The sequence below is a fragment of the Kryptolebias marmoratus genome, linkage group LG8 (genome assembly GCF_001649575.2).
Source record: "Kryptolebias marmoratus isolate JLee-2015 linkage group LG8, ASM164957v2, whole genome shotgun sequence".
In the NCBI taxonomy this organism is placed as follows: domain Eukaryota; kingdom Metazoa; phylum Chordata; class Actinopteri; order Cyprinodontiformes; family Rivulidae; genus Kryptolebias; species Kryptolebias marmoratus.
The window spans coordinates 10,265,207-10,286,612 of NC_051437.1; the positions used below are offsets into that span (position 1 = coordinate 10,265,207).

General features: G+C 38.9%; 1 protein-coding gene across 3 annotated transcripts in view; it reads left to right on the forward strand.

Annotated features, from left to right (window-relative positions):
* The window catches only part of LOC108232021 (synaptotagmin-2), a 78,209-nt gene that overhangs the window by 35,697 nt on the left and 21,106 nt on the right, over positions 1 to 21,406 (forward strand). For 2 of the 3 annotated variants that reach the window (XM_017409490.3, XM_017409492.3), the window contains exon 2: positions 437 to 507. The gene's annotated coding sequence lies outside the window, so the exon portion shown is untranslated. Of the gene's footprint in view, positions 1 to 436; positions 508 to 6,883; positions 7,054 to 21,406 lie in introns of those variants that run through there. The other variant, XM_017409491.3, reaches the window with a different exon arrangement.

Genomic DNA, 21,406 nt, shown 5'->3' on the forward strand with positions numbered 1-21,406 from the left:
TAATATGAATTACCATTTCAGGGGATGTGTGTTTTAAACTGCTGCTGTTTTTCAGTTCTGTGTTTTCAAACAGTCATTAGAGTGCGATGACAGTAATAGCAGTGAATTAATTCAATAATTGCTGAGCAGTGGCGTGCAGCTGATAGCTGTCAGTGATAATTTATTTGTCTTCTAGTTTCATGAATCAAAACTGATCCAGGCATCAGCTTTTATTGGGACCAGGAGGCAGTTATCAATATTCATCTATGTCCAGAAGAACATCAAGGCTTTGGAATGGGTGGTTATGTTAAAAATGCTGCTGTGTTCAGATCAGTTACAAGAAGATTAAATCAGTTTTTTAATTTGATAAAAACTTGTAAGCAATATATGTTTTCAGAACTAAACGTTTTTTTCAGTGAAAATGCCTCACTGAGTTCACGTTGTTTTTCTCTTGCAGGATTTCGGACTGACAGCACTCTCATTGTGATTACTTCCAGCTACTTCTCCTCACAAGCCAAGATTTTGGCTGTAAGTATCCAACAAGCAGATTCTGTATGCTTGACTACAGAACTTGAGAGATTTCTGAGTGAAAGAAAGCAGGAGGAGGAGGAGGAGGAGAAGGCTGTTCACCCCATCAGAATGGTCCAGAATCATTGCTGTGTCTGTCCATTTTTTTTTTTAAAGAGAAGCAGGAGCAGATCACTGCACATTGTTGCACGCCTCCATCCTCTGCGGCTCCCCTTTAAGAAATCCAGCCTGCATATTTGCCCTCACTGTCCACTGAAGGCATGGCCCAGTTGGCAGACTGTCCATGGCTGGATGCTTTCTAAAACCGTCCAACAATATAACACTCTGATGAGCTGTGGGGTGAAACACGAGCTGACCTAAAAGCAAAAAAACCCTCCTGATTATCATTTTCAAAGGGAATTCTTTTGGAAGAATGAAGTTTTCCCATTTCAAACCAATTTATTTCAGAAGAACATTTTTGGGCTTAGCAGTAGTTTGCAAGGAGCAAATCAGACTAACGAGGCTGAATATGCAAAAAGGATTTGAGTCACATGTTTTGGATTCCACTAGATGTCAGCAGGAAACATGTGTTGGGTTTTCCCATCTGTTCTTGAAAAGGCTTGGCGTGTGTCAGGAAGGAGGGAGCCAGCCGCAGTGCAAGCTGAGCGGGATAGGCGTGGTGAGGATGAAGGTGCGGCCCGCTGTGAACGAGCATGATTTACTGTTGAGTTTGCTCTTTGTGCGCCGGTCTCCAGCATCCCCTTGCACACTCCAGCACTCAGCTGATTAATCTGAATCATTTCCATGAGTGAAGTAAGCTCAAGTCCTGCAGGGGCTGCAGAAAGCTAATAAAACCCAGTGGGAAACAGCAGCGCCTCGAAGGAAACGTTAGGGTCTGCTGCTTTTATACTGTTTTCATTCTGCTCTTTGCCCTCTGAGAGCCTCATTTTTAATAACATTGGTTAGGTCAAAATGTCCTAGAGGAGATGGGTACTGATGGTAAACAATATGATTGTTAAATATGCAACACAATTCCATAGTTTTTATTAAATGTAAAGTTATAATATCTATATCTATATTAAAATTCAGACAAAACTTGGGTTTAGTAGTGATGAATATCTGCATGTCTATTTCCACATCTGTTTAATTTTTTAAAGGTTTTTCTTCTGTATGTGTGTATGTGTGTCTGTTTGTCTGTCATGCTAGCAAAAGATTTCACGAACCAGCTGACAGATTTTAATGAAACTCTCATAAAGTCAACACTGGATGCACATCTACAACTGATTGACCTTTGGGGTCAACTCAATTCAAGATGGATGCCACTGCTTATTATATTTAGAAAATATGAAATTAAATGATCAATTTATTGCAAAAGAAATGTTAAGCAGAGCATACCAGGATTTAGACAGATCCAAGCTGCAGATTCTGCCGCAACAAGACTGTAATACAATGTATTTTATACAATTTTGCCCTCCAATTTTGTCATAACTGGAGGGCCGTATCACTTTAGGAGCAATATGACCTGGCATCAAACTGTGAACAGATCGGCACTGTACATGACATTCTGTTACACCTAATGAGGACATCTCAGAGGGCTTATCCGTATCTTATCAGTGAATTTTACAGCTGCCACAACCAACTAACCTTAAAAAACCCAAACATGACTATATTTCTGTCCTTGTAAAGATATTGAGCTAAATTTGGTGCAGTAATACCTGAGAGTTATTTCCAAAGTGCTATACTGTACATTGTGCAATATTTTTACTTAAAACTTTGGCATGACCTGTTGGAGTCAACCCTGTTTGTCTGTTACCAAAATACCTCACGAATAACTTAACTTATTTCATTGAAACTCTTAGAAAATAATCACTGGATGTACATCTACAGCTGATTACCTTTTGGAGTCAATCCAAATCAAGACAGTCGCCACCTGCCGACTGATCTTCGACTCCCCACTACAAAAGTAGCCATAACTCAGTCAGTTTTACAGATACTGAGCTATGGTTTCATGTAGTAGTAGTTGAGAGTCATTACCAGCACATACTCTGACTGCTAACAAATTGTGAAAGATCTTGCAACATAGCATAAGATCCCACATAATGTTATTTTCAATATTTCACCAAAACTATGACTCCAGGAACAATGTCATTCCTCAACACAAGATATTCTTAGTTTAAAACTCTGGCATGAAAGACAGTCGGTGATATGTATTCCTTCATTCTTGAAAAGATTTTGTTCTTAGGGTTTTCCATAGATGTACAGTTTGAAAAAAGGGAAAAATAAAATAGCACATCATCATGGCTTAAAAAATGAATCTGCTGCAACACCATCTCTAAATCTTTTTAGTGATCGCTGCTTTCATGTTCGCATGATAAAAAAAGGACTACTGCGTGGTTGCAGTCGAGGAATAGATCTGATTCTGTGCTGGGTTGCGGCAGACGTGAAATGACGCAACAGTGTAATATGATCCATTTCATTGTGTTGGCTCATTTTGCAGAGTGAGAGAGAAACCTCACTGCAAAAGTCATGCTTCCCTAATGAGCCTCTGGGCTGCTGTTTAGAAAGTCCAGTCCTCTGAAGGTGATTCTGCTGCATGTGGAAATGTTAATGTAAAAACTAAATGCCATATTTTGAAATAATGTTTCAGCAACTGTACTCTTCATAAATGTATAAATTCCCACATTTTACATGACACATATTTATGCTAAATTTACCTAGAAAAGAAGTGGTGAAACACTTAGAGGGTAGAATTTTCTTAGACATACAGCTCTGAGTAGAATAAATACATGAAAGTGATAAAAAAATGAAAGGCCAAGCATTCCTTGAAGGAAGGCTATCATTCTTAGCCTTTCACACTAGAGTTTTAAACTAAGATCATCTTATCACGAGAAGTGATGGAGTTATAACCCTTTTAGTCAACTCTTGAAAATGACATTAGGCACAATGTCACATGATCTCACACTCAGAGTGTGTGTTGCAAATGACTCCCAGCTACTTCCACATCAAATATGAGTTCAATATCTGTAAAACTGACATAATTATAGGGATTTTAGTGTTGGTATGGTTGATTATCTATGGCAGCCGTCTTGAATTGGGTGGACTCCAAAAGAAAATCAGTTGTAGATGTATATCCAATGATTACTATTTGAGAGTATGGATAAAAATCTTGCCACTGGTTCATGAGATATTTTCCATACACACACACACATAGGTAAAAATGTTATCACCTACTTTTCACCTTTTGGCGGTCGGTGTTCATAAGAGAAAAAACTATATTGTGAGGAAATACCTGAAAATGAACACAACATTTCATTGGAGAACACTGGAAGCGATGTACTCACTTTGGATGATGCACAAATATGTACACAACAGTGATGAGACATGCAGAGCAATTTTTAGTCTTGTTGCTCATCCTTGACTTGTGCATGTTTTGTTTTTAAGAGCCGCTGTAAGGTTCTAAATACACCCAGAACAGCCATATTCACTGCACAGAAAAACACACGGAGCTACATGCGATTTTTATCCAAACCCTCAGCAGTGCATTTTAATGACTTCACACAGCTATTGAGCTGACTTATTGGCAGCTTTTGGTATGTGGCTGTAAGCTCCATGCAGTAACTCTCCACACGCTCTCCTTATTAAATATGTATTCTAACTTGCACCCAAATCTCTCTGGAGACTTGGCCTGTTTAGTTCAAAGTAAGGTCTGGTGGAGTTTTTTCCTCCCCTTTCTTACTTTTTACTCAATGAAATTGTGCTGATAATTACAATATTACCAGAGAGTAGTTATAACACTAGAATAAGAACTACAAGTCTGTGCCCCTTTGTGCTTCCTGCCTCATAAAATTGGTGCCAGCGCTGGTCACGATGGGTTTACCCAGCAAGCTATGAATCTCAGATGGATCAATATTCTGTTCCCACTCAGACAGTGAATCAGGCCTGGTGGGCTTTCAGGGGTCTTGGCTGCAAAAAATCTCTAATAGTGTGAAAACGATTGTGCATAGAATACAGGAGTGACAAGCTACAACAGAATTAGCAGTAACGTCTGACTTGATTTAATTTTATAGAGGTACAACGTCCTGGTTAACTGAGAATCAGCACAAGCCTATTGCTTGACAACCCAAATTTTTATAAAACACTGTTTGCTCTAATAACAGAAAGACATACGTAGAGTAAGATCAGTTTTATTCCTTGAAGTTTAACCTTCTTTAGCTGCAATCAATGCAATGTGATGAGTAAAGTAAAGGTCTTTTGCTGCTGCTTTTTCTAAAGTTGTCATCCAATGTTTACATTCACTCATCATGGGCATGGATGTCATATTAATTTGAGTTTTTTTAAGGATTTATTTGAGAAAGAAGCTCCTGCTCCAAAAGCTTCAATCTTGACTGAAATCTGCAGCTGCCCACATGGACAAGACAAATGTCTTCTGGAGAATCATTTTATAGTCAGACAAGACAATGACTGAACAATCTGGCCAAAGTGACAAGACGTATGTTTGGAGGAGTCAAGGTAAAGCTTTCACACCTTAAAACACTGTACTAACTATTCAGCATGGTGGTGGTAGCAGCATCATGCTGTGGTACTGGTAGATTGCACAAAGTGACTGGAATAATGAAGGAAGAGGAGGACTACCTTTAAATTCTAAAACCTCGCCTTAAATCAACAGCTGGATGTTTGGGAGCTGGACACAATTATGTGTTTCAACAGGATGATGATCCCAAACACTTCAAAACTGGTTTCTGAATGGATAGAATGGGGTAACATTACGCTTCTGGAAAGGACTTACCAAAGCCCCGAGCTCAACTCTATTGAAAATTTGTGGGCTGTGTTAAAAAGTCAGGACTGTACCTGGAAACGATTTAAATGAACTCTACCAAATAGAAAGAGTTGTCAAATATCAAGAATTATACAATGGCTATATATATATATATATATATATATATATATATATATATATATATATATATATATAGAGAGAGAGAGAGAGAGAGAGAGAGAAAGCCACAGTTAATTCAAACTTGTGCACAAGATTATTGTTTTCAAAGATCATTGAAGTTGTACATTGTGTAATCATTCCACTCTGGAAAAAGAATGGTTCAAATTAATTATTAAAAGTCTCCAAATTAATAGAACATTCTTGCCCATGATGAATGGAAGCAAATGTCTGACTGCAACTGTACATGTTAAAGCCTTCCCTCCTCTTTAATTACTGTTTCATATCTGTTTTAAAACCAGCTATACATTAAAATGTAAATCTGACAGCTCCTCAGACGGGGAACAAATTGAATTTCTTCATCTCCAGCTGCATATTTTGAATTGACAAAATGCCGTATCCCACTTTCTCTGCCTTCAAAATTTTTTTACCTCTGATTGAGACTTGATTGATTTTTGGATCAAGCACTCATTGCTGGCCAATAAGGTGTGTGATTCACTCGGGGGACGATGATAATTCTCAGCGACGCACTCTGTAATACCCAAAAGGCTCCAAGCTGTCTGGCTCACCGGTGGTGTTAAGTGAAGGAGTGCGTCACATTGTGTCATTAACCAGCAGATTTACAGAGTCATACGCCGACTGTAAAGGAACAAAGCGATGTGAATGGATTAGGTTTTTGTGGCATTGTGTCACTTTTGCAGTTATTTTTAGTCTTAAAACAATCCTTATTCTAATAAAGCTGCAGAGACTTATAAAACACACTGTAAAGACACACCAAAGACTCATGCATTCACACACTTGTGAGCTACCGTGTTTCATACATCCTGCAAAAATTAAGGATTTAAATCTTTCTTGATGACAGTGGCAGTGGTGCAAGTCCAAAATGCATCAATCAGATAAATGGAATGAGATGACAGGAGAGTCAAAGTAGCAAATTACTGCTGCAGAAACCACTCATCAAACAACAAGACATGTCTTCCTCCTGCTGTCTGGAAGAGTCATCGTTTGTGTCATTGCTTTTCTTTTTTTTTATTTATGTGCATCTTCTATTTCCTCTCAGTTGCTGCTCAGACACATATCCAGTTATTGTGGATTCCCCCCCTCCCCCTCCCCCCCTCCAACATCAGCAGCAGTATGAGGATGCTGGTGGCTCAAACGAGCATGTGGATGCTTTCGGACTTGCCCTCACGCGTCGGGACACAGATTGCTGCATACGGCACCTTGTGAGCAGCATCACAAATCAGTCATCCGAGCAGCGAGCGCCGGTGCGGAGGGAGAGAGGGGTGGTGAGACGGAGAGGGAGAGAGAAAGACAGAAGTGAAAAGGAGGGGAGGGGATCCTTTCAGTGAAAGGCACAGAAAGAGTGGAGAGACAGGGAGGAGGAGGAGGGGATCGAGAGAAACAGAGGTGGGGGTAGTTACAGAGAGAGTGTCTGAGCATGTGTGTGTGCATGTGTGTGTGCACACAGGAGAACAAGTATTGCTGCAGTGGAAACAGTGCGAAGAGGACTGCAGTTTCTGGTGCTGATGGGAGAGCAGTGGAGGGACGTTTTTAAGGCACTGTAACATTAAACCCAAGTGCCTGTTAGGTGAATGGGTTGGCCTGTTGTGAAGAACAGGATTACGGTAGTTCTGGTAAGGGTGCATTTCAACTCTTTTCTTGAGATTGCAGGAAGACTTCGTTTGATCAATATGGTTGTAGTTGTATTGATAGATTTTTACCGGCAGCATTTTTTTCCCCATTTATTTTATAATCACACTGCATGCTTCCTTCTATTGCATGTTGTTGCACCTTAACTCCAAAGCATCTCTTTAAGCCCTCATCTATCCCAGCATCAAGTTATGGATGCTGCTGGCTGGACTGTAGCACAAATTTTCAGAGAAAAAGTGGGTTTGTAGCAATTTGTCCATATTATTCTCATTGATCATGCCTCATTTAGTCTGCCGGGTGGGTGTACCTCTTTTCTGGAGATCGTCTAGGAGGTTGTCCTGCTGACAGACATTCCTCTTACCCCTTTTAGCTTCACCAGCATCTTTCACAACCCTGCCTGAACCACTGAGAAACAGCCAAGAGGAGCCAGGGAACAGAACTCTAATAATCCCCAGGACGACCGTGTTGTATCTGCCGTGTAACAAAACGAGCCCTTGTGCTCTTTATCTTTGAAGGCTGAGTAGTTCGACACAAAGAGAGGCTGACAGTTGTGCTGAGGAGTATGGAGTGAGGGGTGGGGATCTCAAAAAGTGCTGCAGGATGCTCTTTTTTTTCTCTGCTGTCTCTCATGGGACATACAGCTCAGGCAGCGCTGAGGTGACAGTGCCAAGGACAAAAACCTATCTTGGGCTGCTTGTACTTTGCACTGCTGGACCGCTGACTCTTCTGATTCTGGATTGAGCTTGTCATTAGCAGTACAGGGTTTAATAAACCCAGTTGAGTTCAAATTCAGCAGGACAAACTTGCCATGAAAAGCTGGGACATTGCAGTGTTGTTTTAACCTGGCGGGAACCATTGATGCCAAAACAAATCCCACTATATTTACACATCATATTAGGGGGCCTAAAAGTTCATATTCATTTGTCTTTATGCTTCCTCATGTGGCCTGTAGTAATGTTTCTTCCCTAGAGTATCTGCTCTAACAGTCAATGGCTTTCATTCAGAGTGGTCACGTGATTGTTCAGATTTCAGAAATATAGTAAACAAACATTGTTGAGGAAATGCAGGTATCGTATGGTGTGAACATATAGATTGGTATAAACTGTATGTACACTGATGACCACAACATTTGAGCATTCCTCAAAGGAAAGCCTATTGTCAGCTGACTTGCGTATTTTGGGTGATCTGTTAGGGCTCGGAATATGTGCTGTGGATGACTCTCAGCTGCTACCACATCAAATTTCAGCTCAGTGTTGGTAAAATTGACAGCGTTATAGCCATTTTTGTGTTAGCTAAGGTTGATTAGTTTTGGCAGCCATCTTGAAACAGGTTGACTCCAAAAGGTAATCAGTTTTATCTATACATCCAAAGAGTACTTTCTGAGAATTTCATTAAAATCACACTCCATGTCGTGAGATATTATGCAAACAGAAAGACAGAAACACACACACCGAGGAAATGACATAATTACCTTCTGATAACAGTACAGTCCATAGTAAATCTACAGTTTTATAATCTTATATCAGAGGTTGATGTCCCTGAGCATAACACTAGATTAAAACACCTCCCCGAACTGTGGTTCTTATGTTGTGGCTCATGCCTGAATGTTTACTTCTCTAAAGCCCCAATAGTGCAGGCGACTATTTGATACTGAGCATGCTCAGAAGGTTCTTTTTTTGTCAGTCTCTGAAACATTTAGACAGGCTCATTAAGTCCGTACCTCAGGCAGCCGCTCCCAGTGGCTCTCACATGAAGAAATACTCTCAGAGTTTCTCATACACAACCGGAGAAAGGAGAGGGAGCTTTAAAGTTCACCAATCTTATTTTCTATTTTCTGTTGGCTCCCCTCAACAAGGCACCTGGTGCCCAAATGCTGAACGTGCTCAAAGACAAAGAGAAAGGAAATGGCTTATTTTAATAGTACAGTATATTGCAAGAGTATAGGTGGGCCCCCTTGCACTGAATTTTTGCCACTTCACTGAAATCTTATCTCCTCGAGCCCACATTTGAAAGCATTCCAAATGCAGATCAATGCTTGGAATGATGAGCCTCAGTGCTGCCTAAAGATGAGTCAGCGATACTTTCTGACACATTAACACTGCTAGCTCTGTAAATACTCAGCTTTTCACCCCAGGTTGAGGGCTGGATTTGGCCCGGGCCCATGTGATGGTGGGTTACTGGCAGACGACTGCAGTGAGCCTCAGCGTTAAACGGTCAGATGTTGTCACAAGTCACAGCATCCTGCAGCACTAACAGAGCACTTTAGCCACTCTTTAAGCTTATACCAGTTGTCATTGAAGGATAAAGATTTCTAGCAAATTGCAGTTTTACTTGTGTTGCTACACATTAAAGGAGATTATTACTAATAGTCAGATAAAGGACAGCACAGGGCAGGTGACATTCTCCTGCAGAATAAAATGTCTTTACGCTTTAGTGCATAATAACTTTTTAACATATATTGCTTCATTGTTGTTAGATAAAGCAGAGCCTCTTTCAAAGATTGAATATGATTGTGAATTGCTTTTTTAATGGAGAGCTGGTTCAGCTTTATTTTGCTTGGATGCTTGATGTTTTCATCATGATAATGTTCAAATGTCTTTGTAAATATATTTTGTTTACTTGTCTCCCAGGAAGGCCACATTCAGTGGCATATAAAGCATCAGCTATTTTCTAATCACCATTAGGAACTTCTGTCTGGTTTTCTTGCGTACTCAAGTAAACAACTGTATGTCACTAAGAAACTAAAGTTCTTAAACTGTAAAGCATTATGCAATAATAGAACCTATCACATAACAGGGATGTTTGCCCAGTTTGGTTTACTCAAGTTAAGCTGGTGTTTTTGTTTTTGTGTTTAAATCCTAAATTACCACTCAGTGCTTCATAGTCAGATCAAATCTTATGTCTTTAAATAATGTTGTTAGGACAGGTGATCTTAATCTGTACTTTCTACAGTAATTTATGGCAGCCATAAAAAGCAAGCAAACAAACAAAAACATCACACAAACAGTTCTTTAAGATAATCACCAGAGGGCTCCTTTATTGTCTGTTCTGACTATAGAAATTAATTGTGTTTCCATAGGAAATGATGAGGGCCATATTACCCTGCTGGGTCCTTTCGACCCGCCCTACTCTATACCAGTTTTGGTTGAATTGTCTGCTTGTTGGAAAAGTTAACATAAATGCTGGTTCCAGTTTCATGAATGTTAATGGAGAAGTGAAAAACAGATAACCAAAGAACTCATTAAATCTCGGTGCTTGTGCCTCGAGCACCACGGCATCACAGGAGGATTAAAGTCAAAAGAGCTTTCTTGCATGTAAATTTTGAACCACGATTTTAATACACAGTTGGACTCATTTGATCAAGCAGAGTTTAGAAATCACCGGGGCATTCATGTCCACCAGGCTGGGTTTTAAGAAATAAAAAAAAATAATTATTCACACGCCACAAACGTTTTTTTTTTTATAGCTTTCATAAAAATGATTTATTTAGAATTTATTTAGATAAAGTCTTGCAAAATTCACTTTTAGGATTTCATTTTTTTTGCCTTATAATGCTTGAGTTGTTGCCATAATAATGGAGATCTCATGGCCAAGTCAGCTTGTTATGCCAGAGGTGGACTATGGGTCTTGGCAGATATCTGCTCTGCTCGGAGTGTCCTTTTACTTTAGTTTAACATGTTCATTTAATAGCTACAGACACAAAATACATAGATAATATGAACAAAAAGCTCTGGAATGCCTTAATTGCTCATGCTAAATAGGAACAATTGTTTTGTCGGTGAAATATAAATGCAAAATTAGTCAGACCTTAAAGTGACATCCCTACATTTGTCTGTTTTAAAATAAGTGAGTAAGAAATTAGATTTCTCTTGATCAGTTTAATGGAGAAATAATTGTTGCAGCTCCAAAGTTATAAGCTAAGCAGCTGCTGGTTGCGCCTTAATGTCTGATGGGCAAACTCAAGTATAGGAAGTTATTCTATTCATCTCACTCTCCACCAGAAAGGGTGAAGGTAGGTAGGTAGGTACATTTATTTATATAGCCCTTTTCAGCACAAGGCGACTCAAAGTGCTTAAAGGTAAATATCACAAGATGTCAAGTTACTCCTTTAACATGCTTTTAATACAATGATAGTTCCAAAACAAAAGATTTTCACTATGTTCTTGAGTTTTCGTATATAAATGTGCTGCAGAGGCCCTCTACTCTGTCACATTTCCTCCACACAGTCTTACATGCAGATTGGGTCACCGTCTCCATGACAGAATGATTAATTGGTCTATCGGGAGACGGGGGAAGGGGCCGTGCTGAGGGGGAAAAAGGGAGAATGTATGGCAACTGGCTGTAAATGATTCCTGAAGCTCCTCGCTCAGCATTCAAACCCCGGCACCTCCCACCTCTGTCTCAAGGATCCCTCCTGATAACAGCTGAGTCACATTCAGCTGCAGGTGAGAATAAGCATCGTTCCATCTACGGGGGCAGGTTTGTGAATGAGCCTCTACGTGCTGGCCTTTGGGTCAGAGCTCAGTGAGGTTGGATGCATGTGAGGTCTTTCTCTAATTGTCTTTAGGGGGATGATGTGCAAAGCACCTTTTTGACATCCTTATCTCGGTCGCTGTCCTCTGATCAGCAGTGCCATCAGCAGGACATCTTGATGCACTTGCATTTTGTGGATGTGGACTTGTAATTGCCCTGATGTCGTCTCTGATGGATGGTCAGTTTGTCCTTAAGGATGTTTATGGCGTGTATTTGCATGGGTGGCATTTTGTGCTGTCTCAAGGCTAAAACCACAGCGGACTCCCATAAACGTCCCATACTATCATGGCAGAATGAGCTGTTTTGCTGAATGCGCTAAACTTCAGATGCAGAAATTGTAAATGTCATACACCCTGTTGTTTGCTAGTGCATATATGCATTTGTATTAGAAAATATTATTTTAAAATTGGACTCCTGTTTAACAGCGAAGCTGCTGTATTGTCTGACCAATGTTCCATTTCTATAGATCTAAATCAGACTGCCACCAAGACAAGCAATGATCCTATATCACATTTGATGGACAAATACGGACCACACACCTTAATAGATGGAAGGTTTTTGCTTTCCACTTTAAAATATTGTTAGTTAAATTTAATGTTTCTATATTACGTTTGAATTATTATTGAATTATTCCACCTGGCAGATGCACCCTCTCATCAGTGCATTGAGGCCGGAGAAGTGAAGGCTTTTGATAGAGAATGCCAGTTTGTAGTTCTGGCACATTGTTTTGGACCATATGCTGTGTTTTCAGGTCTGCCAGGTCTTTTGTCACTTTCCTGGCTCTCTACCACAAAATGACAAAAAATAAAAAAAAGGACTATGTAACTACAACAGGCTACCTTGCAGAAATCTGTCTCTGTCATACACTTAGCAGTTGTTTAAATGTACACGACAGCGGGAATCTGTTCGGTGGACTTTTTGTCAATAAATGATAAAAGAGGGATACACCAAATTGAGTAGTTGGTTGAACAATAGGAAAATGTTGTATGTAAAACAGTGGGAGCTAAAATGTGCAACAAATCCAAATGTCTGCAGTTTATGATTATTTTTTTTATCCAAGTCGAGTCGCTGATTTTAAATTAAAGCCAAGTTTCACGCATTTCCTCCTGTGTTTGTTGTTTCACAAAACAATAACACAGCCATCAGTATCCACCTTCTAATCCTATTAAAACTTGGCCAAAATGAGACCATTATGACAACGGGAGCCCCAAGTCCATTTCAGCTGGGGTGAATTACCATAAAGTAGCAAGAGTTCAGGAGCAAAGCAGCACATTAGCTCTAATTGAAACAATTCCACTGTTTTGGCTCAGCTTTCCGACTGCAGTAATGTCTGTCTTCTGGATCCCATAAAACACTATTCCTTTTGTACTCAAAATGTTCCAGTAAACATTTTTAGCTGAAATCAAGTCTGGATAGTTCAGAGATCAGCTGTGACTCAGTGCTTTTCAAGCCAATGTTCTTCCCGTATCATCAAACACTTTTATCATAAATTTAAGATGCATATGGAGTCCTTTGAACTAAATGATATCCCCAACATATTATGCAACTTTTCTTATAACCGAAAGTAGCTCATTGGGATTCAGATTGAAGGCACACATTATAAAAAGTCTGAATATAAAATCGGAGCACATACTTACATGAAACCTCTCGGAGAAAGATAATTGGTTAAAGAATTTTCCATGGTTTCTTCAACATGAATCACCAAGTAGTAAGTATACAGTCTCCGCATTATATAAAACATGCAAGAAGCGGTCCCATCTTACTGCTACAATCACATCAGTAAAACTTGGAGGAAATGAAACTGCACAGGATGCACAACTAGTTCAGCTGGAGGCCAAACACTCCGCCCACCCACATATTACCCGTAATGTCACAGATGGCAGGGGCCTCAGTGGGGGGGATGAATTATTTCTCTGGGGCCGCATTATTCTGTTTTCTTTGCATCTCTTAGTACCCATGCCATCTCATGGCTGATGACAACCGAGCAGGCACTGCTGCTGTTTCTCTTTGAGTGCAGCAACCTTTTCACAGTGCCTAATATTCAATACTTAATTTGCCGCCCCACTGCGCCTGACTGTCGCCCCGGGGTGCGGTCATGTGACCTCGGTGCCAGTTTTCTTTCCATTTACAGGAACCATTTTGAAAGTGGATGCCAAGATGTTTGTAGACATTGAACTACATTCTGCGTGAAGTCTGAAGGAAAATATAAGTTAACTTCAACCGACTGGCTGCTGGCAGGCAGCCACTATGGTGGCAAGTTCTCTGTGCTGGAGGAAAACAAACTTGGCCGTCTGACTGCAGTTTGTTAATTAATTGCTGTTCAGGGTACTTGTTGTTCTGTCAAACAGCTGCATGACTTTAGCTCACACTCCTTAGGTTGTTTTCTCTTAGAGCTGACGTGGGTGTTAATAAGCTCCCTATAAACACTTATAGAGCTCGCTTATCTGCAAGCTGGGGTTTTTTCAATGCAAAGGATGCTACTCTGAGTCACTGAATATGATATAAATAAATAAAAGATAAGTGTTGGAGGATCATTTCCTAGTCGTGTGTTTATTCAATATTGCAGATTGAGAAGGCATAACAGAGTTTTATGTTACCAGAATGTTGTAGAGTTTTCTTTTTTTACTGTAGCTTAATGAAGCTTTTAAGTTGTGCAAGAAACAACAACAACAAAAAAAACCCCAAAACAAACAAAAAAACAAGTATGGTACATAACTTTCTTTCAGGCGACACATTTAAAAAAAGAGTAAAACAACCAAACTGAAACAAAATAAGAGAAGTTATATGTATGAAAACGATACATTAAGAAGATTACATTTCCACCATTATAGACCTTTAATCCATTCAATAAGATTATGAGGTCATAGGTCTATTTTCTGTTGTCCCCTTTTTCCATTCATGTACACATTTTTTCTGTCTCAGTCTGAGAAAGAAAATGAATTTTTTCATTGCACCTATATATTTTAAAATTTCAAACCACTGCTGTATGGGGGTCTTTTACTAGTTTCTTGTTCCAAGTGCCCAAGATACAGATTTCTTTAGGTATTGTATGTCTTAGTGTGCTAGAGTATGATAGAGTAAAGATTTGACCAAAAAGACTTATTTACACTCACCGGCTACTTTATTTATTTACTAGTACCAGGTTGGACCCTCTCTGCCATCAGAACTGCCTTAATTCTTCATGACAACAAGATTCATGATTTGACAAGATGTTGGAAACATTCCTCAGAGATCCTGGTCCATACTGACATGTTAGCATCACAGAGTTGCTGCAGGTTTGTCAGCTGCACGTTCATGATGTGAATCTCCTATTTTACCACATCCCAAAGGTGATTGATTGGATTGAGATCTGGTGACTGTGGAGACCACTGGAGTTCAGTGAATCGAGACTCTTTGGACCAACAATGTTTTTATAATCTCTTATTGTCTAACTTTGGTGAGTCTGTGTGAACTGTAGCTTCAGTTTCCTGTTCTTAGCTGACAGGAGAGGCACCTGGTGGATCTTCTGCTGCTGTAGTCCATCTGCTTCAAGTTTGGACGTGTTGTCTGTTCAGAAATGGTATTGTGCAGACCTGGGTTGGAGCAAGTTGTTATTTGAGCAAATATTGTCTTTTTGTCACCTGAAACCAGTCTGCCCATTAAGAATGCATTTTCATCCATACAAATGATGCTCACTGAATATTTTCTAGTTTTAGACCATTCTTTTTAAACACTAGAGATGGTTGTGTGTAAGAATCTCCGCAGATCAGCAGTTTCTGAAATACTCAACCACGCCACATTCAAAGTCACTTAAATCCTCTTTCTTCCCCATTCCCCATTTGGCTTGAACTTCAGCAAATCATTTTCATCACATCTACATCCCTAAAGGCATTGAGTTCCTGCCACAGGATTGTCTGATTAGCTATTTTGGTTAACAAGCAATTGAACAAGTGTGTCTTGTAAAGTTGCTGGTGACTTTATGACAATTTCAACATATTTGTGTGTGGTTTGTCTCTGCAGCAACACATCCACATGTTGTAGAGTGTATCAGTGCTGTTGGTCTTTGATGACAGGGAAAATATGATGAACAGATAAAACTAAAGATGTGCAGGAATATTTTTAAAAAATATCACCTATGTACTAATTCAAATCCAACTTATCCTCTTAATTGTTCTGCAACCGAGACTATCATTGTTCAGAGCTAAAATGGCTTCTAATAAGAAACAAAACCTGAAGAAATTAAAAATGTAGTGTACTAGTTTGGGAGACAGTTTTCAGGTTTTGAATTCAACTAATACTTTTGTACTCCTCTTGTACTCTTTTTTTTACCATCTCAGTTTCTATGGTCTCTCCACTCTCTACTACATATATTTCCAGTACAAGTGTCATAGTACTAAAACTATAACATTTCTAAAGAAATTTGAAAAAGTGCCAATGCAGCTACTGCCAAAAAATCCAACTTACATCAACTTTCTTTTACAGAACCCAGCAGTAATTTAGGACTTACTTTTGTCACAACCTAAGCAGACAAAATGCCTACAGCTTCATTTTATGAACTGTATAAGAAGCGTAAAGAAAAGCACAATCAAAAGAAATGTTAAAGCTGCTGCAAGTGACTCATTAAGATCACCATGGTAACAAGACACCTGTTTCTATCACTCCATGACAGCCTTCCGTTTGAAACAATAGCAGACAGAAACACAGACTAGAGTCTCAAACAGTCACTAGAATGTGGCAGTCGTACTGGAAATATTACAACTTAAAAAGACCGTTCACTTAAGTTTTGAGGAAACAAATTCTGACCTCAGATACAATGAAAAAATGAGAGGTTGGATGTGCGCACTCATTCTGAAGGAATTTAAGAGAAAACTAGGTTCTGGAGCAGACAGTTATGTCTGTGTATGTATGAGAATCATAAAGGCTGTTAAAATATAAAAAGTTTGTTTGCAAAAACTTTAGAAAGTTTAGACAGATTAAAAACTTGATGTGACAGCCTCATGAAGTTGAACACTCTGTGATAAACTCTTCAAAATCCAGAAAACGTAAACTGCAGTTGTGCAAAAACAGTAAAAGACATCAAAGTGCCAGTTCAGTCATGTAAAGTCCAACTGTCTGTGCCCCATTTAAACTTTGAATGATGCTTTTTTTGAAGTATGTCTGAGCTAAAGAGTTTCAAAAAGTGCTGGGTTTTCTTACTTGTTTTGCTAAAGTCCCAATGTTGTGTATGTGTAAATTTATTGCATTTCTTTTTTAGATCTGCCATATGTTGTTCTGCTACTAACAATCATGGCACACTATTACCAATGGAGCTGCAAGTTTTGATGTCATTTTATGTAAGGGTTTTTTCAAAGCTGCCGGAGGGGTAGTGAATTGAAAATTGTGACAGATACGAAAGAATAACAGGCGAATGGTAATAAGAGTTCTTCAGTTCTCATGCATTGAAGTACCTATTTTTTCCTATCTCATGAATCGTGAAGCAAAAGCTGCAGGTACAGTTATGAAGATGCTTTTTCTCCTCAAAGCTGAGAGGAATCTTTTTTTGTCAGTCAACTTGCTTCAGCTTCACATTTGTTCCTTCTGTGGGAGTTTATGAGATACAGCATATTATATAGGTGCCGTGCCACAGAAAAAAAGCTTTGCGATTGAGTGAGGTCAGTAGTTTGGTTGTGCAGAGAAGATAAAAGTACTTCATCCACATCCAGTGCAGAGCAGCGTATTTGGTGATAAGGGCCAGATCAGGCTGAAGACAGCTGTGGGCTGTGCAGCCAAGCAGTTTGTTTTAACTCTTTATGATGAGTCATTCTCCAACAAAACAAGATGCACACTAAGAGATGGAGATTAAGTCACATGGATCCCAGCAATCAAGGTTTTATATAAAGTCTTGCTCAAAGGCTTCAGTGGTGACAAACAAATTTTGATCTCGTGCTTATGCCTGTAAGTGGATTTAGGTTGCACTTATAGCACGTTCTTTAGCACACTACTTTGGGAAACAAAATATTTCAGCTTCCTCATGGATTGCTGGGAAGTTTGGTATGAAATCCATCTTCCTTTAAACACAAATTCTTATGATATTGTTGAGCCCTTGGTTGTTCCTCTGACATCACCAGTAACCAGGAGTTGTCTCTTTTTCAGTGGCATTTTTACGAAGCACCAATTACTGCTACATTACTCAGTCCCTTTTCCAAGGGAGACAAGAAGTAAAATATTTACTTTTGCAGTCATGCGACACTGTAAAACCCAAACATTCAGAAACAAAAGTAAATTTGCTCTTTAATAAGTCACAGAACAAAACAAACAAAACAGATACAAACCTCTTCTGTACAAAACCCCTGGAGCTAAGGAGTTATTGTTGCTCACTTTTAGCAGAAATTCATTATAGTTTCATTTTCTTGCCACTTTCCCCACACAAAGTGTTCATTTTAAGATTTGTTTTCTGCATTTATTTCATGTTTCAAAATTTTAAAGGGGGTTAAAATTCAGGAGAAAAGTTTTAATTTTGACTTTCAGTTTAGCGTCGACCTTTGGACAGATTGTTCCACTTCATCCTAACCATCCCGGACTGGATGTAGATTTATTAAGTGATTCAAACATTACAAATTGCCCAGTCCTTCAGGCAGGAATTATTGTTATTATTATTATTATTACAAACATATCCAGTGGGCACAGATAAACAATTTGAATGATCATTCAGTTTGGAAGAACTTTCCTGTTACCTGTTTGTAGATTACCTTTTGTTTTACACATTATCACAGCCTCAGTTAGCAGAAAATGTGTTTGCTTTTAGCCTGAAAGAATGACTTGAAGAAGTCTAGCAATATTCTTGAAAAATGCATTTATAAAAGCAATGGCTTGTGTCTGTGTCTCCTCTGTCTGTCCTCCTTGTCCTTCTCAGAGTGGACGAGGTAGAACGTGTGTTAATTTAATTGGTCTGGCCTCATGCGGGGGACAAACAGGACAAAATGGACATGTCCTCTGATGTAAGCCATTGTCACAGACTCTAAAGCAAAGAGTGGAGAAAAAGGGGCATACAGTTCTTTTTACCCAAACCAAGTAAAGTGTGTGATGAGTGAACGTTTCTTGAAATAATATTCTAAATTTCAAAAAGTGTAAAACTCTGCCTCCCATTTCTTTATATCTACACAAGGCATTTGATGTTACTAACATCAGCAGCGCAGGTTCTTTCAGTGTCACATATTTGAAAATGTATAAACCAGTCTGAGGCCTCTCTGAATAATATAAGCCTGCTGTCAGCCTCATTTTGAATTATTTATAAGCAGCAATAAATAGAAACAGAATCTCTGGCAGCAACTTGGAGAATTGGGGCTTGAGAAATGGGAGATTCCTGTTTTTTTCACCCCCACCCGTACCACCATGTCTGAAATCAAATCAGGAGCACAAGTCCTCTCGTGTTATGCTTGTCATCTGTCTCTGCTTTCTGAATCGAGGTCTCGCTCGATCACTCATCAATGTGACGGCAGGCCGCTTTCAGCTGCACTTGTCACACTGTGATTTCTGGAACCGATAAGAGCTCTGATTGAACATTTGTTTGGCTCGGTGGAAACACCACTGGTGGATGGTTTGCAGTTGTTTACTTTATTTCTTTTTATGGCTAAACACCTCTCCTGGTCAGGCACTAGTAGCTTGAAGACAAAATCAGATCAAATTCATGCTTTTAGAGTTGTCTTTGGTAACTTGGTGCCTGATCCCAATTTTTATACATGACAGACAGTGGTGTTAAAGTCATAAGGATCCAACTTAGAAATGATATCAAGATTTTTCATGTCTGCCACATTACAGAATAGAGACAAGAAATACATAAAAAATTTCAAACTAGTAATGTGCAACTTCATTGACTTTACCTCACAAACTCAAGAAAATTTAAAATAAAAGTAATGACAACAAACAAAGCAGACTAAGAGATCATAGGCCACTTTTACTGACCAACTGGTATTTGTGCTGTTCTGTCACCATCCCCTCCTGGCTATTTAAGTGTTTCTTGTCTGTTATGGCAAAGAGCCTCACTGAGCTTAATTTGCATGCAACCAGCAGCTAATGCAGTGTTAAAGAGGTTATTATAGGTAAATCAGGGAGAACAGATTTGCCTGAAAATGTGCAAAAAAAGTTAGTATGAATGCATACTGCTCACTGCAGTTCATGTCAGAGTTTTAATCCAAAATTATTTTATGATGAAAAATGATGACGTTATAACCATTTTGGCCAAACTTTGTAAATGATGTTTTGCCTAAAGTCATGCAGTGTTGTAAGATCTGGTGGGATGTGTTAGCACTTGGAGTATGCGTTAAGGATGGTTCCCAGTTACAATCTGATCAAACTTTAGCTCAATATCTGTAACCTTTACTGAATTATAGCCAATTTTATGTTGGTTATGGTTGATTAGTTGTGGTGACCATCTTGAACTGGGTTGACTCCAAAAGTTATGCTGTTGTAGATTTACATCCAATATTTACTTTCTGAGAGTTTCATTAAAATCTGTCCAGAGGTTGCCAACTTGTCCGCAAAAAAACATTATCACCCTTTCACTTTCATCAATGAAAGATAAAGAAATTATAACCTGTTTAACTTTTTGTTGTATTCCAGAACAAACATTTGTTGGTATATCAGATTGTTTTGGACCTCCTAAACATTTTATTTCTTTTTTATTCATTAGCAATAGTAAATTTGAGTTTCAAATCTTCTATAAAACATAAAAAAGTAATTTTTTTTACCCTTTCTCGCAACACTAATAATTGAGTTGGTTTTACATTTATTTTTTTTATCACTTATCTTAGTAATGAAAATGTTCAGTAAAGAGAAGTTTTGATTTGTTTTTAAAAAAAAAACCTGTGTGAAGTAGGCATGGGCATTTCATTGACCCCAGTTGACCGACCACACTCAGCACACACACACACACACCAAGTCACAGCTTTTCAGGCATTTCACAATGTGTTTATTTCATCCTTTGCTCATAGCACAAGTGTCAGCACAACATCAGCCTGAGCTGAACCAATATAGACGCGAGAAAAAGAAATGCTGATCCGAACATTTATTTCTCACATTGTCAATAAAATAACACCTCATCTGAAAAAGCTCCGTGGTGGTTAGGATTCAACTTGGCACATTACTGCTGCTGTTAGCAGTGTGTTACCATCAGGTGCCAAAACAACAAACAAACAAACAAAAACAGCTTCTAAACACCTATTAAAACAACAGTCACATTAAATCTTAGAATATGTACCTTTTGATGTATCTTTGCATATTCAAAAATCACTGCGTATTCCTACTGTGGAGTAGTTATAAACTGTCAGTATCTTATCTTGTCAGAGTGATCTCAGGGGAAATCACAGCTGCTCTGAAAAAAAAACTAACAAAACTGATCTCAGAACTTTCCTACCAGTTTAAGAGAACATAACATTACGTATTTCATACATTGTGTAAATGTTGGTGTCCTGACGCTGCTGAATGTATCTGTCTGCCGGTGGTTAAGTAAACTTTTGGATTGACTACACTTGCTGATCAGGCAGACTGATATGTTTGCAGCCTCTGCACTATCGTCATTTACGCAGTCTAAGCTCAGCTCCTAAATATTTGTGTAGTAACCTGAACATTGTTTGGTTGAGAAAACGATAACAAATTAAACAAATGGTGTCATGCAAAAGTGAAGAATATGAGTGAATGTAGTTCTTTCACACCAGTATGTTGTCTTACAGAAAGAGTGGTTTATTAAACCTAAAAAACAATAAAAAAAAAAGTGCTCTCATTTGGCTAGTTATTAGCCTAGCCTGTACAAAGACTTCTGCCCTTTTCTACATACTCTATGACTGCTCC